Source organism: Lygodium microphyllum, chromosome 22 (assembly GCF_053477565.2).
Source record: "Lygodium microphyllum isolate KBCC chromosome 22, Lygodium_microphyllum_v1.1.10, whole genome shotgun sequence".
NCBI lineage: Eukaryota > Viridiplantae > Streptophyta > Polypodiopsida > Schizaeales > Lygodiaceae > Lygodium > Lygodium microphyllum.
This window is the reverse complement of record NC_141156.1, coordinates 41318012-41331985: the sequence shown is the minus strand read 5'-3', so window position 1 is coordinate 41331985 and position 13974 is coordinate 41318012. Positions and strand designations below refer to the sequence as shown.

General features: G+C 40.6%; 1 protein-coding gene across 11 annotated transcripts in view; it reads right to left on the bottom strand.

The window, feature by feature from the left end:
- The window catches only part of TRM9 (RNA-binding (RRM/RBD/RNP motifs) family protein), a 39432-nt gene that overhangs the window by 3433 nt on the left and 22025 nt on the right, over window positions 1-13974 (bottom strand). The gene's annotated exons all lie outside the window — the stretch shown is intronic.

Genomic DNA, 13974 nt, shown 5'->3' with positions numbered 1-13974 from the left:
AGCATCTCACTCTCCCCCCCCCCCTCCCCCTCCCCCTCTCTCTCTCGGGCCTCTTCATGGGTCATCAGCACCATGACTTGTGAGAAGCACGAGGCCTTCAATTGGCACATGATCCATGTGGAGAGGGACACAAAGAAGTCCAACTCCCACCATTGGACATACAAGTATTCCGAGAAGCGCTATACAAGCGGTGCAACTCGGCTTCTCCAACATCTTTCCAAGACGGGGGTGCAAGTTGCTCCATGCAAGGAGATCCCTCAAAACATTGTGAAGGAGATTCTTGCCAAGATGAGAGGGGGATCCACAAGAGGAGGAGGAAGTGGCTTATTGGCACCAACTTCTATGCCTACTAACAAGGAAGCATCAAATGTGAGCATATCTTTAACCGATGCAGGAGAGGCCTCTACCATTCGTGGTAGAGGCTCCACATCTGCATCCGGCTCTGGTAAAAGACAAAGAATGAAGGCTCATGCGGCGCTGGAGAGACAATCCTCTCTCTCTCAAGCTTCCGGTCATGTGTGTGGATCGGTTGATTTTCTTAGAGAAAGGCAACGACTTGCGAAAATTAAAATTGCACGCACAGTGATTGAATGCAATCTTGCATTCAATGACCTGAAGCAAGAGCAATGGAAGAAGATAGTAAAAGCCATTGCCAATGTGGGTCCGAGTGAAGAATGAACCAGTGTCACATACAACATAAGGACAAAAAAGATTGATAAAGAGAAGGAGAGGATTGATAGAGTCCTTAATCTTATTCGGGCCATATGGATAAAATATGGTTGCTCCATTCTCACCGACGGATGGAGTAATTGTAAGAAACGAGGCATCATCAACATACTTGTCTCATGTCCACTTGGCACTCACTTTTTGCGGGCTGTAGATACCGGCAAGAGAGGGAGGAAAACGATGGGTGCATTCATCTACTGCCACATTTGACAAGCTATCATTGAGGGATACATTGCCTTTTAAATTTGTTTCACTTTTTTTCATTATGATTTATGCATAACTATCTATCTCCCTATTCTAATTTCTCTCTAATATCTATCTCGATTCTCTCTTTTCCCCTGAGCCCCAACCCCCATCTCTCTTCATTCTTGAATCTTGAAAGTTGAAACTTGAAAGGCACAACTCTCTTTTTCTCTCTCTAACCTCCAAGTATTGTTAGTATACTTGTAAATTGTGGTTGTAGGTGGGTCTCTCGAATGTGATGCAAGTTGTTACCGACAATGCATTGAATTGTTGGCGTATGGGCCATTTGCTTGAGGCTGAGTTTTCCACGATTGTGTGGACTCCATGTGCAAGTCATTGTTTAGACTTACTCATGGAGGACATTAGGAAGCTCAAGTGGGTGAAGAGGGTGGTCCGCAAAGCTACATCAATTGTCACCTTCTTCACAGTAAAGATAAAGGTGCTTGCGATGTATTGTGAGCATAGCACACTAGAGTTGAAAAAGCCTTCTTTAACTTGCTTTGCTTACATGTGGTTATTTCTTGAGCACCTTTATGAGGTGCGGTCCACCTTTTTGCGCCAGACAGTGGTGTCCACTATAGAATGAGTGGAATGAGTATGAGACTAAGAAGGCCAAAGCTGCAAAGCTACATCAATTGTCACCTTCTTCACGGTAAAGGTAAAGGTGGTTGCAATGTATCATGAGCATAGCACACTAGAGTTGAAAAAGCCTTCTTCAACTCGCTTTGCTTACATGTGGTTATTGTTGGAGCGCCTTTATGAGGTGCAGCGCCAGACAATGGTGTCCACTCTATGTAATGAGTGGGATGAGCATGAGACATAGGAGGCCAAAGCCATGCAACCCCATCGTATACCCTCTGGTGCCCCAATGTCCTGCGATCTCTGCATGATGCGTGTACGAGGCACTGTATCAAAAGCTTTGCGAAAGTATACAAAGCAACAATAGATCCTCTTGTCTTGGACTCGACCCTCCTCAATAATGGCTCTAAGTGTGAGAATGTGGTCCAGTGTGGTATATCCTCGTCTGAAACCTGCCTATCCTTGTGCTCTCTTGCCTTGCATTTCAGCCCATTCATTGAGTTCATGCTCCAATATAGATCCGTATATCTTGGCCAAAGCATGACCGATCATGATAGTCCTGTAGTTGCTAGGAATCAGGGGATCACCACTTTTAAATAGCGAGATTATAGTATTGTTTGACCAACTCATAGGGAAACCTTCACATATTGCTCTATTGAACATATGTGCTAATATGTCACAAGCATGTGAGAAATATTCTGCTACTAGTCCATCCTCATCATGTGCCCTCCCATTTTGTAATCTATAGATTGCATCTCTAACCATTTTCCATGTGAAGAAAGACCACTGTGTTGGCCTACAAGCTTGTGGGGGCTGCATAGGTGGCTGTCCTGGCAGGTCATACAGTTGTCTCCCATAGTCAAGCCAAGCATCTGGTGATGTAATCTGTATGGGGGGTTGTCTTTCATGAAACATCTTCCATGCGCTCTTGCTATCCCGCCCCAAAAATAGCTGATATATCTCTGCTTCTGCTTTCACTAAGTAGTCTCATTTCTTCTTTCGCACAAGGCGTTTGAAGAACGCCTTTACTTGGTGATATGTCTGAGTGCCTAGCTCCACTTCTCTCTGTAAGCGAGCTCGGGTGACTCTACACTCATCATCATACCAGCTATTTTGGGGAGCAATAGATTGTGTGGGTCTACCTCGGGGCGAGGTGTGTGGGAATGCATGCATGGTTGATCCATGTATGGCCTCTGCTAAATCCCTTGTACATTCTTCCAACGATCTACTCAAATCCAAATCATGTGAACTAGTCTGCAGAGAACCACTATAGATGTGTGAGGTGTCTTCTGTAAAGTAGTATTTGGGATGTCTAGGGAGGCATGGTGTTTCATGTTTCATATGTACACGAGAGCATGAATGTCAAAATAGCATGATCTGCTGCTATGCCAATTGGTCTCTTAGATATCTTAAAGTTTTGGATGTCTGGTATCAATGCTACTGAGCCCATCAAGTAGTCCACAGTACTTGCCCCTCCTTTGTGATTCCAACATGTCAAATTGTCAAATCCTAGCCATTGTGGTAGACCATTAAAGATGGCTAGTCTGTGTGCACTTCCCAAAGTCAATAGGTGTGTCCCATAGGTACTCACTTCTTTATCCTAGACTTTCTTGCATAGGCCTATTTCATCTATGTCGATCTCTTTGAACATGGCATTATCATGCATATAAAAGTCACTCTGTCTACCTCCAGTGCATGCATTGAAATCACCTACTAATAATATGTCCCCAGTGCTAGCATATCTCATGATATCCTCATAAAGTACATCAAAGGGAGATCCATCACGTGTGGCATAGGTAGAATTTGCAGGAGGAAAGTAGCATATTGCAATGAATATATCCCATGGTCTTTCTGCATGTATCCTAATCCATAAATATCGTGCATCATCATCTCTTTTCATTACTTACACTATCCCTTTGAGGTCTTCCCGGTATAGTACAGCCACATCTCCAGAACCCCTAGTGCTTCCTGGTTTTCTAGCTGCTGGACGAAATGCACTTTCCCACCTGTATCCCCACACGTCTAGTAGTCGGCTACCTTTACATTGGTGTGTTTCTATGTACATTGCTATATCTATGTTTCGGAAGCTATCTTCAAAGTAACCAGCATCCAAGCGTAGGGCTCCATTACAGTTCCATATTGACATCCGAAGTGTCTCATAGGCCTCGTACCGTCATGAAGTCCTTTTGTCAATGATGATGACTTGTCCATCCCTATAAACAACCCACTTTTCCTCTTTGCAAGCCTCCAATACCTTGGGCATGTATTCTCTGTGATGCGCTATTTGTACTAGGGTAAGGTCCTCATCCAAATAAATCTTCTCACCCTTGAGGGCCCTCCCCTTCGAGAGAAAGGCCTTTTTTTTCTCTCTGTCCCCAAAACGAAGAATTAGAGTCTTGGACTTAGAGTCCTCTTTTCCCACTCTCCAAGCATTGACGATAGGTACGTCTGAAGCCCCAATTTTGTCAGCAAGTGTCTTAGCATCTTCTTGTGGGCTGCTCTTCTTCTCCCATCCTACTGCCCATACGTGTAAAACCCTAGCCCGTCTCCTAGCCTCTTCTTCCAAGGTAGCATTCATTACTTCAGTCTTGTTCACGGGTGTTCCCTTATTCTTTTTTACTACCACAATCCATGGGCTGGCTTTTTCTATCTGCTTTTGTGTTGTCTTTGCCACTTCTGCCCATGAGTGAACCTCCCTTTCACATGCCTTCAAAGCCTCTTTCTCTTTTTGTAGTTTTTCTTGCACGTTCATTTCTTTTTTCTTAAATGTATTCAATTCTTTCTCCAGTTCTAAGATTTCAGATTTGTAGGCATCTACCACTTTTAGCATTTCAATTTCCAGCGTGTGCATTTCGGACAGCATTTGTGCCTGTAAGTCATTCTTAATATTTATCTGCATGTCTTGCATTTCTGCCCTCTGATTTACTATCAGTTCGGCTTTGACTTGTTTTCATATTTCTCTCTCCAATTCTTGTCTTATAATTCGTAGTTCAGAGCGAATCATGAGATGAATTTCTTTGTATTTCTTTTCATTCATGGTGCATGAGGTCTTTCCATGCCTGTCAAATGCTGGGGAGACCGTCCAATCACGGACCCTACGGCCATACGTCTTGTACCGTGTGTTCTTAGAAGGGGTATTGAGCATTGCTTCCAGGGACGGTTATATTAGTTCTTGATCAAATTCGTCTCCCAAATATTCATTTTCCACGGTTTGATGCTTGCATTTGTCTACATTATCCATCTCTCACACACTCTATGTGCAAAGCCACTCAGCTTGTACTTTGTACTGCCAAAATCAGAGCAAATTCTATGATTCCTGCAAATTTCCAAGGTTTTCCTAACCCCTCACTAAATTTTTGCAAGCCCCGTAATCTTTTACGAGCCCGAATGCGTTCACACTCTTTGCAATCACCAAGACACAGCAGACATACCAGCATTCATGTCATTCTGAGTACATTCGCGTCCCTGCAGGACAATGGTGTCTCCCTGTGCAGAGTCGTGACCTTACAGAGCAGCTCCTTCGAGTCAGCACTCACGCCAGTCCTGCCAGACTATTGTCACTGCCGTTGCTCCCACCAGACTAGTGTACCTCTTTAGGTTTTTAGATAGATATATATGAAAGTACAAATATGCTAAGAGTGTGTTCACACCCGTGCACATATAAAAGGCACGATGGCCCTTTATTTCCAATATGCCATGAGGTCACTATTTAGTGTACTAGTCACTATGGTTGATATGCAAATGGATATAGTTTTTACATCGCTTTGAGATTGTACATTTGCATTGGTTATCAATGGGCATTGGTTGTCGATGGTTTTCAACTGATATGTGTTGCATATGAATGTCATGTGATGCTACTAGATATATAGGCATGGTTTATGCTCAGGATCAAAATAAAGTTGGCTTATAATTAACGAATGCATCTCATATGGTTCTAACAGCATTTACGTTTCATTTTTGTTAATTATGACTTTGTTTTTTTGGCTAGGAGTTTCAGCATACTTGTTTAGTATAAGCACGGTTGAGGGAGTACTTTTGCTTTCGTTTCACTATGGTGCAATTGGGAATGAGATCGAGAATCATTGCAAGGATTTTGGGGTGGGAGGGAGGGGGGATATGTCATGGGAACATGTATTTGCTAGATAAAGCTGGAAAATGGGATCAGAAGGCTACCCTTTGCAGCCACTAGAGCCCAGTTCTACAACAAGTGACAACAATTAGGAGCCCTCCAAGTACAAGTGACAATAGCCCAAAGCCCTTCTGGTGCAAGTGATAGGATAGAAGAGGGGGCATCAGCCTTTCTAGTGGTCATAAGCTATAGGTAACAGCTTTCATGGCTGTTTGAGCAAGGCAACAGTAATTTTTCAACCTTTTTCATGATGGAACCCTAAAAATTCTCTCTCTATAGCATTCTCTCTCATCCTACAAGCCATCTCTAAAATTATCTCAACAAAATCCTATAGGCCATCTCGTGTGGGCTATGTGTTGATGCCCTTTGATCCATGATCTAGGCTCCCTAGGCATTTAAACTATCATTAAATGCAATTGTTGCTCCTCATGTCCTAGGCACTAAGTGACACTAGGGTTAGGGCTTATTTAAGGGTTTCCTATGACGGTTCAGCTGTTAGGGTTCTATTTTATTATAAAAAGACACTTTGTGCCTCATTAGCACATAAGTGTGGCATTATTCAATGGGATCGAGTATTGTTGTGCACTGATTAATTCTTTCACTCTCATTCATCTTCCATTAAATTAATTGCACAATTGTTCCACACTTGGGGCCAACAATGGCATCACAACTCTTTCATTACCCTCACCATCACTCGTGATCATTTGCCACCGACCCTCACCATTGAGCTTCTCTCGCTCGGTTGATTGTCATTCAAAGCCATTGCCATCGCGCTAGCTTCAATCAACATCAATGAGTGCTAATCGACAGTCGAGCACCACCATTTCAACCATTTTCACCACCACTTGGTCTTTTGTCCTGAACAATTCTGCCAATCCATAATACTCTGAATTGGTAGAATGTTCAACTAATACTAGCTTTCCAAGGTTTTCCTGACTGTGCTGTAATATGCTATACTTCTAAAACGATAAACTTTTCCATGGCTCCCAAAACTAGGCTTTCTTTAAACTGAAGGATGGTGAGAAGCTACAATGGTCCATCTCTTAGAATCTCCATCTTGAATGGTCCAAGGCCGCTTTGCTAATGTGTTGAGGGGTGAATCTCTTGTGTCTCGCAATAATGGCTCTAATCTAACTATGGTATGGGCCTCTTAGACGTTGGCTAGTGAAACCGGTCTATACTCACATAAAGCGGTAGTTCCTTCAATAATACACCTGGTCTTTTCACACACACACAAATAGAAATCTCACTCCCTCGGTCAACACCAGATTGGCCCTGGAGACCGGCACTCCTCTCGGTATTTCTTTATCAATTAAAAGATGGAAAGTTACAAAAAAAATGAAATGTTCCAAAATACATAACCTGTGAACAGTTGGTTTTCATCTTTTTTGAGTAAAATCCCAGCTGCATAAGGACAATACAGCATGACCAGATCAACATCCCTTTTAGGAAAGCATTTTCTGTAACCATAACTCAATGATTCATGTGCAGAATTCACTGTTCTTACTTTCCAGCATGTCCAGAACAATATCCCTTTAAGGAAAGCATCTTCTGTGACCAAAACTCAATGATTCATCTGCAGAATTGGAGTCTGCAAATCTCTGAATTCATTGTTCTTACTGTTCAGCATATCCAGAACAACATCCCTTTTACTCTAGCATCATTCCAGCAGTAAAACAATCTCACGAACAAACTACATCAAGTGTTGTCCTATAGTCTCTCAAGTCTCACCCTTTAGCTTACTTGGCCCAAGGCAGCCAAGTGTTCAGCAATAGTGTTGCTTGTAGCTCGCGTGTCAACTCCTCATGCTTGAGTTGTCTTCAAGATATCCCAACTTTAGTGTGAGGATGCCACACTATGTTGCAACCTGCTTGATTACTCCAACAGCCACATCTTTGCCGCCATTTGAAAAGCTGACTTGGCTAACCTACTTGCCGTTGACTGGCCAACTTGCATGCAAGAGCTGGCATGTCGTTGCCTGACTTGTGCGAAGTATTGACATCTGGCTGCCATACCACCACCTAGACATGCCAACCATCACCACGTCAATGAATCAAATTGGATGGCATGCCACCTTATCCCCCAATCAATTGTCCCATCATGTTGTCGCCCATATGCATCCACCAAGCGTTGTCCAACTCTCCTATCATTGCTGACAAGCCGCTGCTGCACCATGACCATGTTGCCTTCTTGACACTTAAAATTAAAAAAGAAAATCATTTTTTATTCTCTTACTCCAACTAGCAGGCCTCTATTCATGACCATTGTCCCTCTCTAGCACAAATTGGGCCACCAAACTCACCCAATTTGGTTCAACTTTTAACAAAATTCGGGGATTCTCCATCAATTTCACAAAATTATTCATCTAATCGAAGAAATTCAATGGCATCAACGAATTGGGGCCTTTTCAACACATTGGCCAAATTTTGCCCAAATTACATAAAAAATTTAGGGGGATTTCAAGATTTTGGCATTTTTCATCGACATTGAGGCTCGATTCATCACCGGGCATACCATTCGGTATCTTTTTGATAGAAATTTCATGAAAACCTTTGAATTCCACTTCAATTTCTTGATAAATTTTGGGGCTCTTTCAACATTCCAACTTAATTCAACCAAATGATTTCGAAAAATTTGAGGCTTTCTAGAAATTCATCAAATTTAATCAATATCAAGGCTCAATTCACCTTTAGTGCGGCATTCGATATTAATTGGGTAATAATTTTATCTAATCTCTTCAATTTTTGAATCAAACTTGGGGCTTTTGCCCAATTGCATCATTGAGGCAATTGAAATTTGTGGCTTTTGCCTCAATTCATCTTCTTGGCCCTCAATGTGCTCAAAAATCATATTATTTGGCTATTGCCCTATTTTTTCCTGACATTGAAGACAATTTTGTTATTTCAGCATATTATTGGGCAAATTTTCAGTATATTCTGTTCATGTCCATATATTACTGGAGAGCTTTCAGCTCTCTGATTTCACCATGTTACTGATAGCCGCATTGATTGAGTAATATTTTATTTCTGAAAAGAATTATTTTCTGCATATTTCTCTCTCCCCTCCAATAGAAAAACAACGAGAAAAAATTAATATTCTTCATATTATTTGACTTCATTGAGGTGGACAACATATCTTCTATCAATGATTTATTATTATTTGGCATTTATTCTCTCTCTTCACTTGGAAATTATTATTTTATTGCTGATCATTACTCATGGCCAGCAATAATGATGATTTGCTACGCATGCTCAGCACCAATTAACCGATGCGGGCTTACATGATGCAGCATGTTCTTGTCGCAAAGAATTTATGGCATATTGCAAACAGCACTGAGCAAAGGCTAGCTTTTCCAACACTAGCACCACCTCCCGCCTCCACGTTGTGAGGTGGCTCTCATGATGCCGAATCATCTTCTTCTTCAACTAAGCCTCCCACTCAAGACCAAATTCGGTGGGATGGCTGTGACACCCAAGCGCATGTCCCAATTACTTTATCGATGAAGAGAGTTATCATTTCACAATCCGATCATGCAAGACAACCAAGGATGCATGGCAAAAGCTTGTATTATCATATCAAATACGCAATGAAGCACATGTTGCTTACCTATGTAAGCAACTGGAAGACGTTCACATGGAAGGAGGAGGTAATATGGATGTCTATCTCACAGGTATCAAAGATGTTATAAGCAATTATTAAATATTGATGAAGAAGTTTCAAATAAGCAACTTGTTTCCATCACTCTTTAAGGGTCTATCCAAGTCATATCAAGGTTTTGCTACCACCTTGCAGTTGGTAACTATGGGTTACTAAGTCACCTATAGCTTCAATTAGCTTGTATCTCTTTTGTTGCAAAAAAAAACAAAGCCAACTCAAGCGCAATGCTACCATGGCCTTTTTAATCCATCATCGCAAAAAACCCAAACCGAAGGTAAAAAACAAGGTTACTAGTAAAAAATCAGTAAACTTTCATGTTGATCATCCTTCTACATCCACCCCTTTTCCATTGAAGACAACCTTTCATGTTGGTCCAACCATCCTCTTCCAATCCTTCCAAGGGTACATTCAACAAACCAAAGAGGTGCAATTGCTATCGAAAGACAAGGCGCGACATCACTCAATGTCGTAAGCACGCTACATTGGAGAAAAAGGAGTAGTAGTCTGGTCTTGCTCTCATACATGAGACTATGAAGTATTCTCAGTTCAAGGAATATACTTTTTTCATTCAGTGTTAGTATAATCCTTTTATTCATGATGCTTGTTTTTCTATTATTGATACAGGTTCTACTTAATACTTCGATAGTGATGCGTCTAAGCACATCATCTCTTGCTCAGCATTATTTTCATCTCTCTCTAATGTACCTAAAGGGGGATATAGTCATATGTGCTAACAATGCCTCTTATGTAGTTAAAGGCATTGGACATGTGCAAGTTGTCTCCATCTTAGACAAACGTTTGACATTGCATGATCTCTATATGCCCAACATTAAAAAGAATCTTATTTCCATTTCAGCCATTGCAACTTCAGCGTTTTGCATCATTTTTGATAGCCCTCAATGTGTGGTATATGATGATCAAGTTTCTTCTTCCATTGTCTTGATAGGCACCCTTACTAAAGGTCTCTATCATCTTGATACATATAGTCAACACCTTCCTGAATATCCTATTGTCAATGCCTTATTAACAAAGGAGTCTTTTCATGATACACATTTATGGTATCAAAGGCTCGGCCACATTAACTATCAAGCATTGATGAAGCTCCAATAAGAAGATATGATCATAGATCTAAAAATTCACTTGCCATCGAATCACATTTGTGAAGGTTGTTTACTTGGTAAGATGCATCGATTCTCCTTTCCTAAGGATTCTCATGTTCATTCACCATCTATTTTGCATCTCCTTCACAATGATGTTTGTGGTCCCATATGGACCAAATCCATTGGTGGATTCCTATATTTTGTCACATTCATGGATGAAAAATCTTAATTCACTTGGGTGAATATCTAAAACCAACCTTCCTCTTCGAATAGATCGTAAAACCTAATCAAGCACTTAATTATAGCAATTAATAACTAAGCATAAACTAAAATGCACACGTTACCTCAGCAATATTGGACAATAGACACCCGATTAGCCCCAAAACTAACGCCCCTTTCAATATTCCTTTAACTTTGATTGCTAATGGATAGTCTACAAACTGAGATTCTACAATCTCCTTTGCTGATCCAAAAGCCCCTTGTTGTACGTATAATCCGCAAGCAATTTGGGCCAATTGCCCTTTGATTTTCACCTAGGACGTGCACAAATGGAACCACCTACTAACCAAATGCTGCCCCAATTTACAATGGATGGGCTGACATCTCAAATCCATGTCAATTCCATGATACTTCCTATAGTAAGAACACAAAACCAAGAAGTTACGGATCTGATGTACATTTCTCAAAGAAGACCATGATCGTATTGTCTCAACCTTTGTAGGAATCGTACGAATACCATCAGCCAATACAATATGCCCCAAAATGTGGATTTCCTACAAAAAGAATTCACTTTTCTTGTCATTGATAACCAACCTATGCTTATACAATTCATTAAACACAATGTCTAAGTGCTTTCAATGCTCTACCTCATTCTTTGAGTAGACAATCATATCATCAGAGAAAGTGCCCACAAATCCTTCTATATGCCTTGAAATTGCAGTTCACCATCCGATTAAAAGTGACAAGATCATTTGTAAGCCAAAAAGGCATGACAAGAAACTCACATAATTCAAAAGATGACTTGAAAGTTGTCTTAGGTACATCCTCCGATCTAATGCGTATCTAATGATATCCGCTTTTCAAATCTATACGGCTAAATATGGTCAACCCTTGCAATCTATCCATAACATCATCGATCCGAGAAATTGCAAAGCAATTCTTTATTGTGATCTTATTTAGAGCACTATAATCAATGCACTTACATCATAAACTATTATTTTTCTACACCAAAAGCACTGGAGAACAAAAAGGAGATGAGCTGGGCTGAATCAACCCTTTTTCTAATAGCTCATTCACCCGACTCATAATCTCTTCCTAGTAGGCTCCACCGACTCTGTAGTGTGGCTTACTAGGTGAGCTACTTTCAATGATAAAATCTATGCTATGATCTTTAGACCGTTTAGGTGACAAGTCCCCTAGAAGTGATTGAGAGAAGCAATCAACATACATTTTCTCCTCTCTAGTGAGCTACTTCCAAGGATAAGATCTATGCTATGATCTTCAAGATGTTCAGGCGGTAGGTGCCCTAAAAGCTATTCAGAGAAGCAATCAACATATATTTTCAGAAATGATATGTAATCCTTCTCTAACTTAGACATGTTTCTAACATTCTCACTACCATCCTTATCCTTAGTTAAAACCAAGTACGTTGAAATATGATTTTTTTATTACTTTAGAAATGGTAGCCACACATACAATAAGGAAAAATTCTCCTTTCAACTTTACATATCGTGTGAGTATCTTTTCCTTATGCTGAATAGTGATCTCTTTTGCACGACAATCAATCATTATATATATACGGTGATACCATAGCAAACCAAGCAATACATCACAACCCTCATATGGTGCAATGAAGAACTCTTTGCTATCCACATATCCCTATATATATAGCCGAAGCTTTCCAATGAGAGGTGTGGCAAGCTCTACATTACATGCCATTCCAAATTTCCCTATGGGTCCCATCTCATTCTCTCTGATGCCTAGATGAGTTGCCATGTCAATAGAGATAAAGTTGTCTCGTGCACCATTATCAAAGAAAATCAATCCGTGCTAAATCCTAATTTTTCTCCATGCTCTACACAACTCGGTAGCATTATCATTGGACTGATCACTAACAACATCGGGCATCAATCCCACAAATGTTTTAGGCTTCTTCCCTTAGGATCTCCCTAATTTTTTAATTTTCCATCTTATTGCCTATTGGAATAGTCCCTTGCAATGTGATCCTCTTGTTCACAAATAAAGCATTTATTTGCAGCCATCAATTCCCTGCATTGTGCCAATGTTTTCAAGCCCTTTCTTTGCTGTTTTGGCCTCTTTACTGATTTTCAAATCTGCCTCTTTTCTCAGCCTTAAACAACTTTTTATTTGCCTTCTCCCTACTCTCTAGAAAGCCCGAATATATATTTGTTGTAGCAATAGTTTCTATGAGCTGAGATATGCTAGATACAGTGGATTTAATGCAAAAATCCCTGATTCCTTTGGATAGTCCACAAACATATTTTCCCACTTGCTCATGAAAGGGTACAAGGCAATAAGAAGTGGCAAGCAATAATGCAACCCAAAGCCTCTTATTATATTACTCCAAATTTTTACATTCCTTAGCATCGCGCTTATTCCAAGGGCTTATTCCAAGCTATCATGATATCCACCTCAAAGGTACTTGTCAGCCAATTCAATGTAAACATATGCTTGAATTGTACCCATATTAACGGTGCTCTATCTTACATCAAAAGAGTAAACCGCCACTGTAATGCATTCCCCTACAATAAAGTGGCTGCCTTTTGAATCTTTGAGGACTCTATGAAGTTCTCCCAAAAATAGGCTGCATCAAATTGTTGAATGAAAGTCAAAGCTTTCAGCACATCTTGTGTACCACAAAAGAACTCAAACTTCACTACTTTTCCATCCTCATCATGGTCTTTTGCTGCCCCTTTGGGTATCAACTTGTCATACACTCATTGTTCCAAAAAGGATGCATTCATTGAATTTACATCAAAACAAATACCAAACAGAGCATTTGCATAACCAACACTCATTCCTTAAGCCCCATATGCATTCAAGGGTGTAGGTGTATTACCAAACATGCTACTTTGTGCCCCAAGCATCAAGTCAATGCTACCATACACAGGGTTTTGCATATTTCCAGTCATACCCATATCATTGGTTGCTATATACCATAGGGATTTGTGCTATACATTCTTGTATGCACTCCCTGTCCAACCATAGCATGAAAAATCGTGCTACCACCAAAGTATCCTCGCTATCTCATCATAGCATTCATGCCTAATTGTCCAAAATCCATTGAATTGGCACTTCCATGATGGCCTTACATTTGCATTCCTTGCCCCGTAGGTACTAACTATTTTACTTCCATAGCATCTTTAGAAGCTTCAAATGAAGGTTTTGACATTTCTTTCAATACACCTTGTTGTCTTGAAGGTGTAGAAGATGACTTTTTTTTCTTGCCCTTGCTGTCCCCCTTCGGAGCATTCAAAAATCGAGTGAACTGAGGATCCTTTGACAATTTAGCAAAGAGAT